Raw genomic sequence first — 17,360 nt, 5'->3', positions numbered from 1 at the left:
CTCATCCCATGTACCGTCACCCTAAGCAAGGATTGACTATCCGGCAAGTGGTACTAAGTATCAAAAGCCTGTATAGGCCGGCATGACCCGCTATTCATAAAAGAAGGTTATTTGTTTCAGTTACTTTTTGTATGCATGTTCTCGCTACGTTTTCATACAGCCGGATTTACAGTGGCGGCCACCTAAAGTAAGCCACCTCTATTCTGACTTTGAGGCTTGCTAGACAATTCTCTGGACCAGGACATGTCGCAACTTTTTACTGACACGTCACAGAAGACCACGGAAAAACGTTCAATTATTAAATTCTGACTGTAATTTGTATCATTCTTCTCCAAATCTTTCAAAACACTAAAAACTAAGTCGGCATTGCGTTTTTTATAGTCGATGTGGTTGCCATTGTATGGATGTAAACTAAGCAAAATCATCAAAGCTGGAAAGTAACGCTGATCAGCCTTTACTAGAATTTTATGATAGAGATGAGGCAAAAAAGACAGCAGCAGCCTATTTTATTTAATTTCCACAATTGCAATTTGCTTTCCACTTTTGAGAAATTGAGTGAAATTAAAATATTTCAAACTAGTTGCCACCAATTGCAAACAAAAATTGCGTCTTACAAAGCAATTTCCGTCAGCTTGAAAAAAAGGAAACTCAACATAGTTTATTTTGTTCCCAAAAAATGCACATCTAGAACAGTGATTCTTATCCATTTTTTCTTCCCACTCAATAGATGCAACACACACACACACTTGCACACATGACTCATATCCGGAGCTGCAGCAGCTGAAGTGACAGATCTGTAGAGTCTGTATACCCCGCCACCATACAACCTTTTTACGCTTTGGCAGTGTTTTTGTGATAAAATTCGTTCCCCCCCTTTCGAGCAAGGGATGAGCAAAATGGCAATGGCACAGCGCAGACGTAGACGCCGAATGACGGATCGGATACGGAGGCTAACAAGAGGAGCGTGTAGTAGGATAAGCATGTTCAATTTCGAAATTTATGCGCTGACAAAGTAGATTTTAAATTCAATTCAACGTACTGGTATGGTTGTTCTTCTTGGTTTGGGGTGCATCGCCGAAAAGAGCAGCAGGAGCATTGAGTTGAAGGTACGAGAAGAAGTGAAAGCAGCAGCGGGAGTCAAGGTGGAGTGTATAATATTTTCTGTATTTTTTTTGCTGTTGCTTTGAACCTTTCCTTTTTTTCCCGTCCCATTGTGCCCGGTTTTGATGCATTCTAGTGATCAAGTTTTGGCTCGCTCTTTGTTAGTGGCTGGGTTGGGCTGGGAGCGTTTTGACGAATCTAGAACACTATACGGCTGGAGTGGCAGGGTTGGAGCAAAACCTAATAGAGTGAAGGATTATTAGTTGCAGCAAACCCGAAGAGCGATGGCGTGCATTGTTGCTCCTGGGTAGGGGGGGGGGGGAAAACGTCAGCACGTTGAACGGTTGCTTTTCCAAGGGCAAAATCGTGTTAGGAATGGATAGCCTTATAGTGTTGCTGTGTTCCAGTTTTGGGGATTGTATTACTCGTTATGAGTGTTTGTTAGATATGAAGGATTTTTATACAACTACAATTGTCTATAAACAACATATCATTATGTATAAAAGGGAATTATGATAACCATGAAGTAACTCGAAAATTCCATGAAGGTTCTTATCCATTTCATGGTTTTGTTATATCTAATTTGGGATTATCGCTTTTGTCGCCCCAAGCAGAAACTCCCATTGTGTAAGCCCTTCACAGTCTGTCCATACGCCTCCAACCGGTCACGGTGAGACGATCGATGGGTGGCGACCGTTCACCAACATTAATGATACAAAATTTGCTACCCCCCCCACCCCTCTGTGGGCCAACAACACGACGCTGTGCTCCATTGTGTGAACATGGTGCTGGTTGGACTAAATTTAGTTTGGCCGCCTGTCCACCTACGCCAAATTTACGGCCAACGGTGATGGTACGCGCCCGAACGTTGGACACGCGCGGTCCAACATACGCAAAACGGCCCACAAACCCCTAGCGCGGGAGCTGTTGCGCGATTGGCGGATTGGCAAAACGGTGTCAGTAACATAGGTTTGGATAAAAAGGAACAAGCAGGTGCGCGACCGTCCCCATGCGAAGATACGGTAACGGTGTCCATGGTTAGGGCACCACTGCGAGCATCATCATCATCATCAGCAGCAGCAGCAAGCGATTTTCAGTAAGGGAATGCGTTTTAAAAATAGATTGATACGCTCCATTCCATCGGTTATTTGAAGACACATTTCGAAATAGCAAATTTTGAACCGGCGAGATGGAAATTATTCGCAAACACTTTGTTAGAGGCGGCGTGCAGCATTTGCGTTTACTTACCGTGGATTAAAATAGAAATTCTAAATTCCGTACAACCTGCGTGGAGACGAGCGGTGCTCCTATCTATTCATTACCACTTCACACACATACACACACACACACTTTGAATATGGGAAATTGTGCTGGAAAATGCTACGAATATAAATACGAACAGAAAGAGAGAGAGAAAGAGAGAGAAAAACACTTTATCACTTTACGTACTATGTCACCCAGGCACCCAGGCTGTCAATGAAATCCTCTTCACTATCAAAGATAAGAGCTCACGGAACGGTGCTGCCTCAAGTATCCGTCCTGTGTCAAGTGGAGGCCAAAATTTTGGACCGAAAAATATTTCCAACCTCACTCAACTACACACACACACACACACATACACGCAGTAGTACACAGTTGCTCTCACACTTCAACACGATCGTACCGTTTGGTTGGAAAATGGAACGAAAATTTGCACGCACTCATGCACCGTGTGCTCGTGTTGCACACTTCTCGTGTGTTCCCTTTTTTCTTGTTGTTTTTTGCAACGCTGACACTTGTTTGCGAATCGGAATGTAACCCTCTGCCTCCGAGTTTCCAGCACCAAAGCCTGTCCAATTACTCAGCCCGGCGGATTGATAAGCTTGACCAGTTTACCTGTGGAGGAAACGTCCGGAACACCAAACCACCCAGACCAACGCATCGACTCTACCGATGGATAACGGGTCGGGACAATCTCAAACCCCAAAACCGAAGGCAGATTTTCCCCCCTTTTGCCTCGTTTATGCGTTCATCTGTTTTTCTTTGCTGGGGGGTAGCGGTGGCTGTACTGTTGCCGTCCCGTTCGCTCGCGTTGCGCGGCCTGTGCAAGATTAAGTTGCGCCATCCTGCTTGGCAATAAATTACTGCGCTTTCCCCTTTCACCCCGTCTCCGGGCCGGGTTGGAGATGCCTGGGGTTGAAGGATTATGATACAAATATTCATGCGCAGTATCGAATGTGGCAAGTTTGGCATGTGTGTGCGCCGCATGATGGTGTACGAACAGGCAAATAGTTGAGGTTGTGTGTTTCGCGATCGGTTTTAAAGGAATGGTGGGGGTCGGTTTACTTCATGGTAGTTACATTACATTTCTCGCTTTCGATCGAGCCAGACGTGTGTGTGTGTGTATTTCACAGTTTGTCTTGGCTCAAGTGAGAGAGAGCCGTGGGTGTAGGGGAGGTCAAAGATCAACACTACTTTCGTCGTGGTGTTGTTATAGTTTGTGCCGATGCGCAATCGTGTGGATGGAACGCGACAGTTTGTTGCCAAATGACTTGTTGGGTTGTACCAGAAGTTGTGGAGCTGCTTTCTTTAATATTTATTTTAAAATGATGTATCTAAAAATTAAACAGCAATTGGAGTTAAGAAGAGGTGATTTTTTGTGATTCTTTTTAAATACTTTTTTAAAATATTTTTACCTATGTTTCTATGGAAACACCTCACATAAACCTCCATTTTCATGACATAATTTCTCATGCGCATAATTTCTCGACAGACAGACACAGATATCGTTTCGGCTGCGCGTGTGCGGCTAGTTTTAGAGCAGTGGGATGTAGAATTTTGAACTTGCGCCACATCCCACACGGTTTTGGTGTGACGTGGCCGTGAAATATTGGTGCGTTGGAGGAAAATTTTCAGATCGATTAGGAAATTGTTGAGAGAGGTTCTTGTGAGCTGTGCATCTTGAGAAATATACAGCTATAGAAATGGATCTATTTTAAATGATTTGATGTTTATACATCAGTTTTGATGATTCATTAATTTAAAATGGATCAATTATTTTAATTATTTATAAAAGTAAGTCTAAGACCAGCAACATTTGATGGTTTCTTTAAAGATGTTTTCTCATAACTTCAGAACACGGAAGAATGACTTTCTTCAACTTCATTTTATTGTTGAGTTATTTATACTGGCTTCAGATAATGAACATTTAAACCTAAATTACTTTCTGTTTTAAAACTATTCAAAGGCTGATGGATTAACGTCAAATTTGTAAAAGACTTTCCTCGTTGCGTTGCTCAAGCGTACCATCGATCGGATGCGTATATTTAGCAAATCGAAATCTCCACCACAGTGTGTCGTTTGAGACCGCAAAAAAAGATTGTTGTTGTAGTTAGTATTCCTTCTGATTTGCCACAGCTATAACCAGCGGCACCATGTCCTAGCCAATAACACAACAGCGCTGAACGGTCGCTGTGTGTGTGTGCGCGCGTGTGTAAAATTTGGAACGTGGTTGTGGTTGATTTTCCGGACAGAAAGACGACGGAAGAAGTTGAAAAATGGTCGTGAACTTTCTTTGCAATGCGGGCGATTTTAGACTGCCCGTTCCTTCCATCCACGCCGTGCCTGACACGTACCACCCTTCGACCAATGAATGGACCAATGTTTAAATAAACACAAGCGCGGTTCTTGCGGCTTACGGCTTGAAATCTATCCGCCTACCAAACGTTGTTGCCCGCCCGGGTTCGAATGGAATTTCGGAACCGAAGGCGAAATAGCTCGCGCAATACAACAGGTGTTTTTCACGTTTTTCCTTTCGTTTTTTCCACCACCAATGGATAAAAATAATACCCACCCAGGCAAGCTCAGGCGTGGGTTTGCCAAGTCGTTCGGTGAAAATTATAATAATTGTATCTTCCATTAGATAATATTATTGTAATATTTGAAGTGAAGCTTATTGAAGAGCAGAGTAGTAAGTTAAGGCAATTTTCGTATGGGGTAAAATGCCCTAAAAGAAAGCATCGAATTGTGCAAATGAAGGAAGAATTGATCAAACACAGCTGCCCAAAGAAAGCCACAAATCCTTGCAAATGTATATGTTTAGGTGAAATGGAAAAACAAAAATGCACCAAAGCTAGCACAGCTTGTTTTGCGCGCCGAGTTGTTTACAATCGACAATGGACAGGCATAAAAGTTTACTGCAAATTTTCCACCCGAATGCGTGAACATCAATGAAACTACGACCCCAAACAAACGGATGTGCAATGAGACGAAAGAAGGAAACGAAAACAACCATTCCACAAGATGCCGCCCAACATTACCAGACGATCGAAGGAGAGAGCGGAAGAAGGAGTGTTAACAACGGCGAGAGGTAGACACAGACCTAAAGCGACCACGGGTTTAATAATGAGAAAAGTTGCGATTGTTTTCGTCCAGCGCATTTGTGCGAAAATAAACGTTTACCGTTCGCATCTGCTGCTGCTGCTGCTGCTTACTTCCCCGAACCACACCAGAAAATGAGTTCGATCCGACGATGGACGGTGGGATGATGTTGCTCACGCACCTAATGCTCAAACAGTGGCATCCTGAAGAAACGCTCCCCGGACCTACACAAAACCACCTCATGTTGCTGGGCAACTTTCACCACATCATCGACCAGCGGCAGTTTATTATGATCTGCTTAACCGCGTGCCCCTGCCCAGCGTCGATTGAGGATTTAAGCTTGAAAGTTTCTTCGTTCTCCCGGGTTTGCACGAACCCCGGCCGTCGGGTTCCATCCTACAGGACGACGCATCCCGGGCCTTGTGCTGCGGCTGCTTTGCAGATGATGAGCAGGAAATGATTATTTCGGCTTCGGAAATATTTGTTTGCCCCAAAAAACTTTTCTAATGCAAATCAACACAAATGTGCGGAGAGTAGCGGAACTTTAGCGTAACTGTTTCAGGCTTGTGTGTGTGTGCGTGTGTTTGTTGTAGAGCGATGAAGTTTATAAAGCAATCGGCCGTAGGTTTTTAAAACCTGTTGATTAAGCCCGTACGAGACTCACATTACATCATCGCTTATCGGTATCATCTCGTTATCGGCGTCTTGCGAAAGTTTGAGAATGTCGGACGTTGGTGGAGAAACTGGAGCTTGAGCTGCTAGCTCCGAGTTAGCTTTGTGTTGCCGTTGAGCAGGATTCATTAAAAGTTTGGTAGTTCATTTACTGCTTGGAATATGTTTTCACTTCCATCAGGGTAAATGGGGTTTTCGTGGAAAGAATTAGTAGGGAAATGTTACATTGGTTTTGTTTGCAATGAAATGGTTGATTTGCAAGAACACATTTATTTAATGTATTCTTGCAATAATTGATTCCATTTGGTGTTAGTATTGATCATGTCGTTTAAATACTTGCATTAACTTACATTTAAACGTTTTTTTTTTTAAATAATTATATTTAAAACTGCTTCCTGTGTATTGACATTGAAGGTTCAGGATGAGAAGTAATACTTAAAGTCGTTTTTGAACAGATTCTTTAATATCACATTGTTTTATACTTATGATAAAAAAAATTTCAACCATATAATTGCATTAACGTTTTAGTAACAATTAATTTCTAATATGCAATCTGATGTTCGCCATCCCTACAAAATTCGTATGAACCCAGTCTTTCTAACGCCGTATTGTCTGCCTTGTCATTATTCCAATTAGTCACAAATAGGCAAGTTTATAAGAAGCCAAGGCAAGTCTAGACCAAACCATGAAGAAGGCACTGTGATCAGCCATAACTTTCCCTGCTTCAACGGTATTTCGGTGTACATGCGAGATGAAAATAGAATGCATGACCTACAAAAACAAAGAAAATAATAAGAGAAATCAGCACAGGGAAACCACCGAAAGAGTTTTATAGCGAGAGATACAAGACCTTAAGCCAGTTTATTCTCACCTGTTTGCGAACGGAGGCGAAGCGTTCATCTTGCACGCTTCAAAGTTAAAGCGCATTCAATTCATTGCATACGAATAAAATTAACAAACAAACAACAACACACACACACACACACACACACTCAAGAACACTCATTACCGTGTCTTTACAACGCTATTACACTGGCTCACCCTTGCCGGTGACGTTCTGTTCTGTGGCGACTCACGCTACTCGCAGGGAGGGAAAAGTGTCATCGGCCGTAATTAGTACACGTTCGTCAGACAACATCGAAAGAAGAGGGCCGGCACCAAAAATAGCTCATTCAAATCAACACCTCAATCCCGACTGCGTGTGTCGCACGCCGAAGAAAATGGGTCGTTCGCGACGGGGGACAATAATAGAGCAAAATTTCAGTGTCATTGGCTCGCTCGCAAAATGGGGCGGGACAGGTTTACATTTATTATTTTGCTGTTCATTAAAATTCCATATTTACAAGAAATGGGATTCAAGCATTTTTGCGCTGTAATTGCAGCTCTGGTCGTGTGGAACACACCACGTAATGATTGAAAGCAATAACACTTACCTTGTACATCAACAATATGACCTTTTTATAAACCGAATGAGTGTCAGTTTTGTAATACCTGTTCAATTATGCAGTTTCACAGCATGAGTTCGGGGTTTTTGGTTTGCTTCATTCTTTTCTGTCCCCAAAGATCAATTAGCACTCTTTGTGTCGGTGCAAACAGCGGGGGCATGGATCGGACTGCCGGTTGAAAATGGATGCTCTCGTAACCACCGCTTGAAGTGTGGCGTTTCGTGCCATAAAATAGGGTAAAGAAAAGGGCAGGCAAACTTAGCATCATAAGGGGCACAATATCCCACCCAAACACGGCTCGGTGGCGCACACTGGCTTACAAAAGAGCGTTTTGGGGGTCTTCCCTTGCCACCGTTGCCCCCCCCCCCCCCTCCCGTGCGGTGTGGTTTCATCGTTGCAGCGTTGTGCATCGAAGCGCACGAGATTGGCTTTGTTTCGAGCGCTGAAAGTTAAATATTTACTTAGGCTGCTGATCCTTTGTAAAAAGGGTGCCCTGCGTGCCTGAGCATATACGTGTGCGTGTGTGTGTGTGTGTGTGTGTGTGTGTGTGTGTGTGTGATTCGTTCCACTGTTCCCTGTCGTTCAATCTTGGTACCCTGTGATCCCTTATCGGTACACGCCGTATCTGATGTCGTACCTTTCACCTCCTTCCGCTTCACAGCCATCACTGTGCCATCACGCTTTTAAAGCATTTTATGCGCAAAAAGGATACTCCCATCCCTGCACCTCTAGAACTGTGCGGTTAGGATGAGATAAGAGCGAAAAAGCGGGCGGGTGTAGAGAGCAGAGGTTGTAAAAATAATATTAAAATCGAGTAACATGATGTTGCGATGAAATCAGAGCGCTTGCGAGGTTTTTCGGGCATCGGGTATGCTTCGGCAGTGCTCAACCCCGTTTTCGAACCATATTGGTTGCAATTTGATAAGCTGTCATTTGCATGCCGGAAATGGAGCACGCTCCGTTTAAAAATCTTTTCCTCACTCTCGTCGAGGATTATTGGATGGTGGCGATAATAAGCGTGCACAGAGTGTTGGGGCTTTTCCGGCTCTCAACGAGAAGCTAGTGAACAAGGGTATTGAATTGCATTTTCGTGCTTTTGGCGTGCATTGTTCATAGCAGTATTAAAACGCAAACATTGCAAATAATGGTGCTGTTCAATGAAGCAATCACAAAGAAAGCTGATGAAATTACAAATAACGTAATTTAAATAATAATCTTAAAAGTAGAATATAAATCAAAACATTGCCTGCATTGATTGGCAATATTTAGTCACTTTTCGGCAAGGTCAAACGCTGAAATATGCATCGATAAATTTGAATGCACTGATCAATAGCATTCGCGTGTGCATAAGGGTACACACTCCTCCTCCCCCTATACCCGTAAAATGGCCCAAAGGATGGCTACAGTTTCCTCGCGCGCACACACACACAGCACACGGTCGAAATAATTTTCCGGACCAATTCACTTCACATCCGGCACCGCATCAAAACAAACGAACCAAAACCGGTTGTGGGCGATGCGAGAAAGGGAAATGGATTCGCCATTATGAGACCTTGTCTGCCTGCCCAGCGGAAACGCAATTGTGCTCGGCTGAAGGCTGAAGCGCGCGTATTGTGTTGCTCTGTCATTTCATTTCGACAATAATAAATCTGAAAACAAATTAAAATTTGCATAATTAATGTGTCGACCGGCACGAAAATAATATTGTAATGATTATTATTGTTATTATGCAAACGTTTGCCGCTTTGGAAGCGGAGCGCATCAAGCCAACGGCGTGACAAACATGAGTACCGTTGCCATTGAGGATGGATTTTGGGCGATGTCTGAATGTGTTTTTTCTCCACAACACACATACGACAATAGATAATACCGGATTAAGCTCTCGAGATTTTAAAGGTCTTTAACGATGTGTTACTTTATGTTATCGTTATGCTTCAATTAGCTATATTAAATGCGTTGAACTCAACGCTTATGAGCTATTGCAAATAATTTCCAGCTTACCTAGAAGCTTTGAAGAAATTAAAACAGTTTGAACTTTAATACAACTATTAACAATGTTTAAAAGAATGCCGAAAAATGTGTCTGTTTTTGTTTTAATTACATTTCTCATTCCAAAGTATTTGATCGACTTCGAAAAAAGAGACAAAGTCCCAACTTTTCCCAATACTTGAGCTATGTATTCATAAAATCTAATTATTTATTAATAGTTTATTGCACTTTTGTTCCGATACAGCAATGAACCACATGCACGAAAAACCATCCGCGTACAAGAGTCAACGCTTCGCATGCGGGCGAAACGCTCGCCCACTTTTCCGCTTATTTAAATTCCGCCCGAAGTTATGCACTGCGCGTAACAGCTCAACGTCAAACTACGGTGCTGCGGTGTTTTTCCATCAAACGGAAAGCTTTTAATGGCGCACACGTTATCCATTGCCGCCGTCGACTGGCTTGGCTGGTAATTAGTGGGAAAAGCAAAGCGGAGGCGAAACTTAAGCCCGGCTGCTTGGGTGGCAAATTCCCGCGGATAAGGAAACTGTAACGCCTCGAAGACGAGATTATGCACACACACATATCCACACACCCGCCCATTCTGGGGATGCAGCGATGCAAAAACTATCACCTAATCATCCCCGGTTGTCATTCGCTCCGTTGTAAGCAAAGCTAAGCGGCAGGGCGTACGGCAAAACTTTCGCATGCCTAAGCGGCCGAGAGTTTGGCGGCGTTTGGCGGTTTAGGATAAAATGTGAAGTTTTGTGCGAGTGAAACTTCACACTTTCTTGCGGCTTTCGGCGTCTTTTTGGCAGCGGCAGTGTGTGTAAGAATGTGTGTGTGTGTGCGTGGCATTGCCCGCTGGTTCTACAGAAAACTTTCCACCAGCTTTTCCGGTCCACTTTACCGGCAAAGGCAGAGGAAAAGCTTTCTCGCTGCACGGGCAGGCTCTCCGGAGGATTGTTGCTGAGGTTTCCTGCTAAGCTTCCTGTCGGGCGTATCATAATGGATGGTGGTTTGTTCATTAGTATGTGACCTGTGTGAATGGATTAGCGGTGCCAAAGTGTTAGTCCCAAGTGTGAATGGATGAGGTACGCTGTGCAGTTTGTAGTTTCGCACTTTAAGTGGTTTTGCTTTCCACTTTTGTTTATTCTATTAAGTCCACATGCACGCTTTTGAGAAAGGCGATCATGACACGACACGACACGATCTCTCACCGATGACCTTGCACCAACTTACACACGCATACCACTCAATGTCCGTTCCACGTCTATAACTGTATACTATCAGAATGTGCGAGGTTTACGATCCAAAGCTGATGAGTTCCGTTTAACTGTGTTAGAAGCGGACTATGATGTTGTGGTACTCACTGAGACTTGGCTCGATCCCAGCCTTCCCACAGCTCTCCTATTTGGCGATGCGCACTGTGTCTATCGTTGCGATAGAAATGCCGCAAACAGCTCTCTATCTCGAGGCGGTGGAGTACTAATTGCGGTGAGTTCCGCTCTCCGCTCTCATGCGCTCCCAGTGCTTGCGCAAACACTTGAAATCGCTTGCATCTGCATTCAGCTCCCGACGTACCGATTATTCATTGCTGCTGCCTACCTTCCTCCCAACCATAGCACGGACGAAGGAAAAATAAATGCATTACTGGACACCGTCAACAGCATTTGCGACACACTAGGTCCAAACGACAGATTCGTGCTCGTGGGAGACTTTAACCAACCCGCTCTTTCCTGGTCGCCTGCGCAATCGAATCATGAAACCCCTTTTGTGTTTTTTGAACCTCATACTAGTTCAGTTCGTAGCGCCCAATTCGTCGATGGACTGCACCAGAATGCGCTTTACCAACTTAATAACAACACTAACTCTATGGGGCGCATCTTAGACCTTGCATACGGGAATTGGTCAAGTGCAGCAACTTCTTCGCTCATACGCGTCAGCGAGCACCCGCTGCTGCCAATAGACTGCTATCACCCACCGCTCGAATTTGATTTGGAAATCACAGCATCGTCTATGAATCACGCTACCACTGTTACGGAAATAAAGCTCAATTACGCACGTGCTGACCTTACTAAACTCAAGAGACTGATCTGCTCCTTCAACCAATCCTTTGAATGCTCAAACTATACATCCATTGACCATGCCACGAACGATTTCTCAGAGTTTATGCGGGCCGCATTGCGTGAATGTGCTCCTATTAAAAAGCCCCATCGCGGACCGCCGTGGGGTGACCGCACATTACATGCCCTAAAAAAAGCAAAGCGAGCCGCTTATGACAATTTACGCGCTAATCGATCCACACCGTGTCGGCTTTACTACAATGGTGCTCATGCACTTTATCGACGTTATAATAGAGTCTGCTATCGTCGATATATACGCCAGACTGAACGAAGCTTGCGAAAGTACCCTCGCCGCTTTTGGAGCTTTGCCGACAACATGCGCAAGTCAACTGGCCTCCCCGGGACTATTCGGTATAAGGATAATTGTGCACACTCGCCATTAGATATTTGTGAACTGTTCGCCACGCGTTTCGAGGATAGCTTCATCTCTAACATCACACCTCCGGAGGCTGTTGCTTCCGCGCTCGTGAACACTCCGGCAGATGCAATTCATGTCACGCTACCTATCGTCACCGAGACCCTGGTTACCCAAAAAATCGAGCGTCTAAAGTCGTCATACTCCGAGGGGCCAGATGGTATCCCAGCGACAATTCTCAAGCGTTGTGCCGTATCGGTAGCTCCTGTTTTAACTAAGATTTTTAACGAATCTCTGCGCACAGGAACCTTTCCATCACTGTGGAAGGTCTCTTGGCTAACACCCATCCACAAAAAGGGCAGCAAAAACGAAGCAGTGAACTATCGAGGTATTACCTCTTTAGCTGCCTGCGCCAAAGTGTTCGAGCTAATCATCTATGAACCATTAATGGCATCTGCCGGCAAATACATCAGCACTAACCAACATGGATTCATGCCTAAGAGATCAACTACGACAAATCTGATGCAATTCGTTAGCGGCTGTTATAAGTCCATTGATGATGGTATGCAGGTTGATGCCATTTACACGGACATTAAGGCGGCTTTTGACAGTGTGTCCCACAACATTCTTCTGGCAAAACTTGATAGACTTGGATTATCACCACCCCTGGTAAAGTGGATGAAATCGTATTTATGTGGTCGTTCATATGCAGTTAGAATGGGCTCCCACCAATCTAGATCTATCGGTGCCTCTTCCGGCGTACCCCAGGGCAGCAACCTGGGGCCTCTGTTGTTTCTGCTCTACATAAGCGACTTGTGCACGGCACTCCCGGATAACAGTTGCCTACTCTACGCAGATGATGCTAAAATCTATCGTGAAATCCGTGAGCCCGAGGACCATCTTCAACTTCAAGCCACTTTGACTGAATTTGTCTCCTGGTGCAAGCGTAATGCACTAAGCGTCTGTATCGATAAATGCGCCATAATCTCATTCAGCCGTTCAAGAGCTCCAGCGCTGTTTAATTATACGCTTGATGGTCAGAACCTCGAAAGAGTGAACTGTGTAAAGGATCTAGGAGTCCTCCTAGATGCTAAACTCTCCTTCGAAGAACAGATAGACCAAGTAGTCGCTAGTGGCAATCGTCTACTTGGCTTGGTCATAAACATGACGCGCGAGCTTCGTGATCCTGTGTGTTTCAAGACACTGTACTGCGCACTTATCAGACCACTGCTGGAATATGCTAGCATTGTTTGGTGGCCAGCATCTACTCGGGCACTTGCGCGGCTAGAGTCCATTCAACGGAAGGCAACGCGCTTCGCCCTCCGTGATTGGCCGCGTCGTCTCGACTACAGAACTAGGTGTCTGCTGCTTGGAATCCCGCCTCTCGCCGAACGTGTTGAGCACACCAGACTAGCATTTATCACGGGAATCTTAAACGGAACCATCGACTGTCCCGAGCTGCTTTCAAGGATTCACCTCTATGTTCCTGCCAGAATACTCCGTCGCCGACCAATGCTGGCAGTCGCTGAAACCCGAACAACATTTGGCTCTCGCAACCCCCTTCTTTGTATGTGCCGTCTATTAAATTCAGCTAACGATATTTATGAGCCTGGAATGACGATAACGGAACTGACTTCACTTTTAAGTGTTCGGAATGCGTTCAACAATAACAATATATAAATGTTCTGTTCGTTATCTAATGTAATGTATTGTAAACAAATTTTGACTCGAGAGGGCTTCATAGTCCATCGATTAATAAACTAAACTAAACTAAACTAAACTAAACAGCAAAATTCTTAAAACGAGCGCACATTTACTAATTTTTTTTTTTTAATAAGGGATGCAGTTGACGATGAGTTGAGTAATAGAAGTGATACAAGTTTAAACTACTAATTCAGACTGGTAAGTAGTACGGCCCTACTGAACAATAAATCATTCAGACGGATATAAAAGAACAGGTACATTCAAAACGACATGAAATGCTGTTTGCACAGAAAAGGTCATAATAATCATTTATTCATAGAGCTTATTCTTTCCTTCATTTCTACCTGTATAGACTAAAGACTCTTTGCTGTGCTTTCAAAAATCTCTCACACTTAACTGCATCCTGACACCGTCATTTATGCTGGCTAATAATTACTCACAGTGCTGCAAAATGTCACTATCAATGTCATAAAAAAATCTGACTGAAACAAAATCAATATCAGCGTCACGTACTCAATTTTGATAATCAGAGGTGATACTCAGAACGATTGGTGTGACTAATACATGCTCATGACATGTTTGCGACCAACGCTTGGTCAGTCACTATATCACCGACAGATAATCAAACCAGATAGAGGGAGAAAGCATGCTCATTTTGTTGCTAGAGCCCATGCGCCAAGTATATTCCAAGAATGTCGCGATTATCGCCGACAACAATGTCGTGACCAAGTGAGTGACCGAAAGTTAGGAGCTAAACTAAATGTCACCAAGCATGTGATTGATTCTCCAACTGTTTGCGTATCGTCACTGATCATCTCAGTTGTGTACGTGAGCTGATTTGAGCTTCGTTTCAGTCATGATGCTCGTTTCAGTTGATGATTGAAACAGTGCAGCATTTGGCAGCACTGTTCACAGCCAGAAAAAATCATGATAATTCTTGCGCCGGCATTAAGCTAAGCTTGACAGTCAGAGTATCGCGTTGGAATCAAGAATTCACATATCGTGTTCAGCATGTCAAGACGCACTTTTATTGACTATCAGCAATGAGCATCAAGCTACCACGGATATGTTCATTGTTTTCGTTGGTGAAAATCTCGTGATACTCATAACATTTTGCAGCACTGATTACTCACTCTCTCTCTCTCGCCCACCGGCCTGTAGCAATGCTGTCGATGCTGTCGTGATGTAGTTAATCATTCCTTGTTTCGCCGGCAACTCACCCAAGTCCACTGCAGGGTGGGAGAAATTATCCACTTAACCACTTGAAGATGTAGCTTTTTGCTGTGTTTTTTCTCTCTCTCTCGCCTTTCCTTGCGCTGGTTAATTTAGACGGGTGCAAATCGTACCAAACGATCCCGATGCTTGACAGCTGTCGGTCTGCCATGTACAGCGTGCATACAAGCGTGTACAAAGCATTTGTGTGTGTGTGTGTGTGTGTGTGTGTGTGTGTGTGTGTGTGTGTGTGTGTGTGTGTGTGTGTGTGTGTGTGTGTGTGTGTGTGTGTGTGTGTGTGTGTGTGTGTGTGTGTGTGTGTGTGTGTGTGTGTGTAAAACCGTTCCTTCCTTAACCGTGTACGCCGAGGCAACGATGCATGCATGTTGAATATGTTTTCTTGTAAATTTTAATGCTCGTTTTTTTGCAGTTGCTGTTCGTTCCTCATTTTCGACGGACAAACAATCGACCCTTCTGAACCCTACCAGACGCCTACCCATAGGGGGAACGTTGGGAACGAGCCAAACGATGGTACCGTACGCAGCGCTGAACGATGTATTATTTAGAAAATAATTGCAAGTGTACATTAACAGCATTTGTTATCTCAAATGACTCAATTATATGGCCCGACGACATGCCACCGAAACGAACGCACCCGGGGCATAATCCGCGTTCACCGTTCACTCGGGGGGGGGGGGGGGGGGATCGTGCACAGGAGCAAGCCTCACTGAAAGCAGCGCACAATGGAACGGTGAAGACCCCAAGGAGGAAAAGGTGCTTCGTGCACTACCCAGGAATCGTCGGGATCAAGCTGGGAGAGAAAGAGAGAAGGCAACCATATACAGTGGCGAGCGACCCATCGTCGTCATGTGACCTCGTTGGGTTTTGATGAGGAGATTGATTACATATGCAGTAAATACAATGGTCGGGAAAATGGAGCGTCAAGAGGTGGTAGTGTTACATACACACAACCTACCCGGCTATTACCAGCGGAAGGAATGTCACATCATACGAGTGTGTGTGTGTGTGTGTGTATGTGTGTTTGCGTGTTTTTTGTTGGTCGTGTTGGATCACTTATGCGTTTTTGATGAATGTGAAATGGTAATGGGTACCTTTTCGAGGGAGAAAGGGCCTACACACACACACATCCAGCAGTTCCTCGCTTTCGACGGTGACCCCTATCGTATTTAAGCAGACCGGCGCTCATTGACGAGAAGCCATGATTAGTGACGTCGTAGTGAGCAAGGATAGTAATTTACGTTTTGTCGACACGGTGTGTTTAACTTTTTGCTCCTTTTCTTTTTGCTTGTACAGAAGCAACTGAGTGTTGGCGGGTTGGTGCAGTCATTTTAATGTAAGGACGGCAACTGATACAGCTGGAGTTCAACTCTCAGTCGAAGCAGAGGACTATTGTTTATAATAACAGTGTAGTAGTATAGTTATTAAACAACCTTCCATTACTTCCATTGCTACAGGGCGGTTCCGTCAACTTGCACAATTTATTAACATGCCCATCGTGGGTTCAGCTCTAGAATGAATCGTTCCCCTGTAGCATGGACAGACTACCCAGCTGGCCGGCACTAAAAAAGTCTTGAAAGTCCTGTATAGGCCAGCATGTCCACGAAAGACGTTACGCCAAATAGTAGACGAGAACTTTCATAGAGAAAAACCCTTGAAATCAACTAAAGTGAAAGAACGCATAAGGCTTAGTGACCAGCGAAAAAAAAAAATACACACAAATGCACGTTTCAAGTATAAAATTAACTTTATTTTATTTTAAGTTAAAGGTATAAAACCTGCCAACCGCGAAGAGCTGTCAATTGTCAAAAGACACATCAAAAGAAGGTTTATAATCTTCAAAAACGGTGATAGTAAAATTCCTAAAATTCAAGATCGCAGCTAAAAACCACAAAAAACACTGGTAAAAAACGAAACAACTCCCCCCCCCCCCCCACACACACACACACACACACACAAACACACACACACATTGTCTGACTTGATAATGGTGTTTTTATGTAAAATCATAAATCATCGTACTGCTGGGATCGGCTTTGATTGGCCAAGGAATTAAACATTCCAGTTCACACCTCGGAGCTGGAGGATCTCGCCCTCGCTGTAGAGTGTGTTTGTTTTACGGCTGCGTTTCTATTTTTACATCAAACTGCAGTACAGTGGCCTTTTGACTCATGACTCGGTCGTTCGTTCGTTCCATTGTTGTCGCTCTGTCTCGCTCGCTGCGTTGTCTGTGTATGTGTGTACTTTTAATGGTTTCTCTTTTACAGTCTACTTTACACCAGAGAGTCTCCGGGTCCAGTGTACTTTACCATCTGACCGTACTGACTCGTAAACATTTGCACGCATTAAACCACACTCCACAGTGTGCTCCCGGAAAGGAAC

The 17,360-nt window shown here is 44.2% G+C and overlaps 2 protein-coding genes across 6 annotated transcripts in view; one reads left to right on the top strand and one right to left on the bottom strand.

Annotated features, from left to right (window-relative positions):
- Positions 1 to 3,100, bottom strand: part of LOC120947348 (GATA zinc finger domain-containing protein 10) — a 103,984-nt gene extending 100,884 nt beyond the window's left edge. For 2 of the 5 annotated variants that reach the window (XM_049607281.1, XM_040362585.2), the window contains exons 1-2: positions 2,977 to 3,099; positions 2,350 to 2,481 (exon numbers count right to left, since the gene is read on the bottom strand). The gene's annotated coding sequence lies outside the window, so the exon portion shown is untranslated. The other 3 variants (XM_049607276.1, XM_049607283.1, XM_049607277.1) reach the window with 3 other exon arrangements.
- The window catches only part of LOC120947541 (alpha-tubulin N-acetyltransferase), a 600,156-nt gene that overhangs the window by 574,482 nt on the left and 8,314 nt on the right, over positions 1 to 17,360 (top strand). The gene's annotated exons all lie outside the window — the stretch shown is intronic.

This window comes from Anopheles coluzzii, chromosome 2 (genome assembly GCF_943734685.1).
Source record: "Anopheles coluzzii chromosome 2, AcolN3, whole genome shotgun sequence".
In the NCBI taxonomy this organism is placed as follows: Eukaryota; Metazoa; Arthropoda; class Insecta; order Diptera; family Culicidae; genus Anopheles; species Anopheles coluzzii.
Note: the sequence above shows the minus strand (reverse complement) of the source record. Positions and strands in the feature narration are given on the sequence as shown.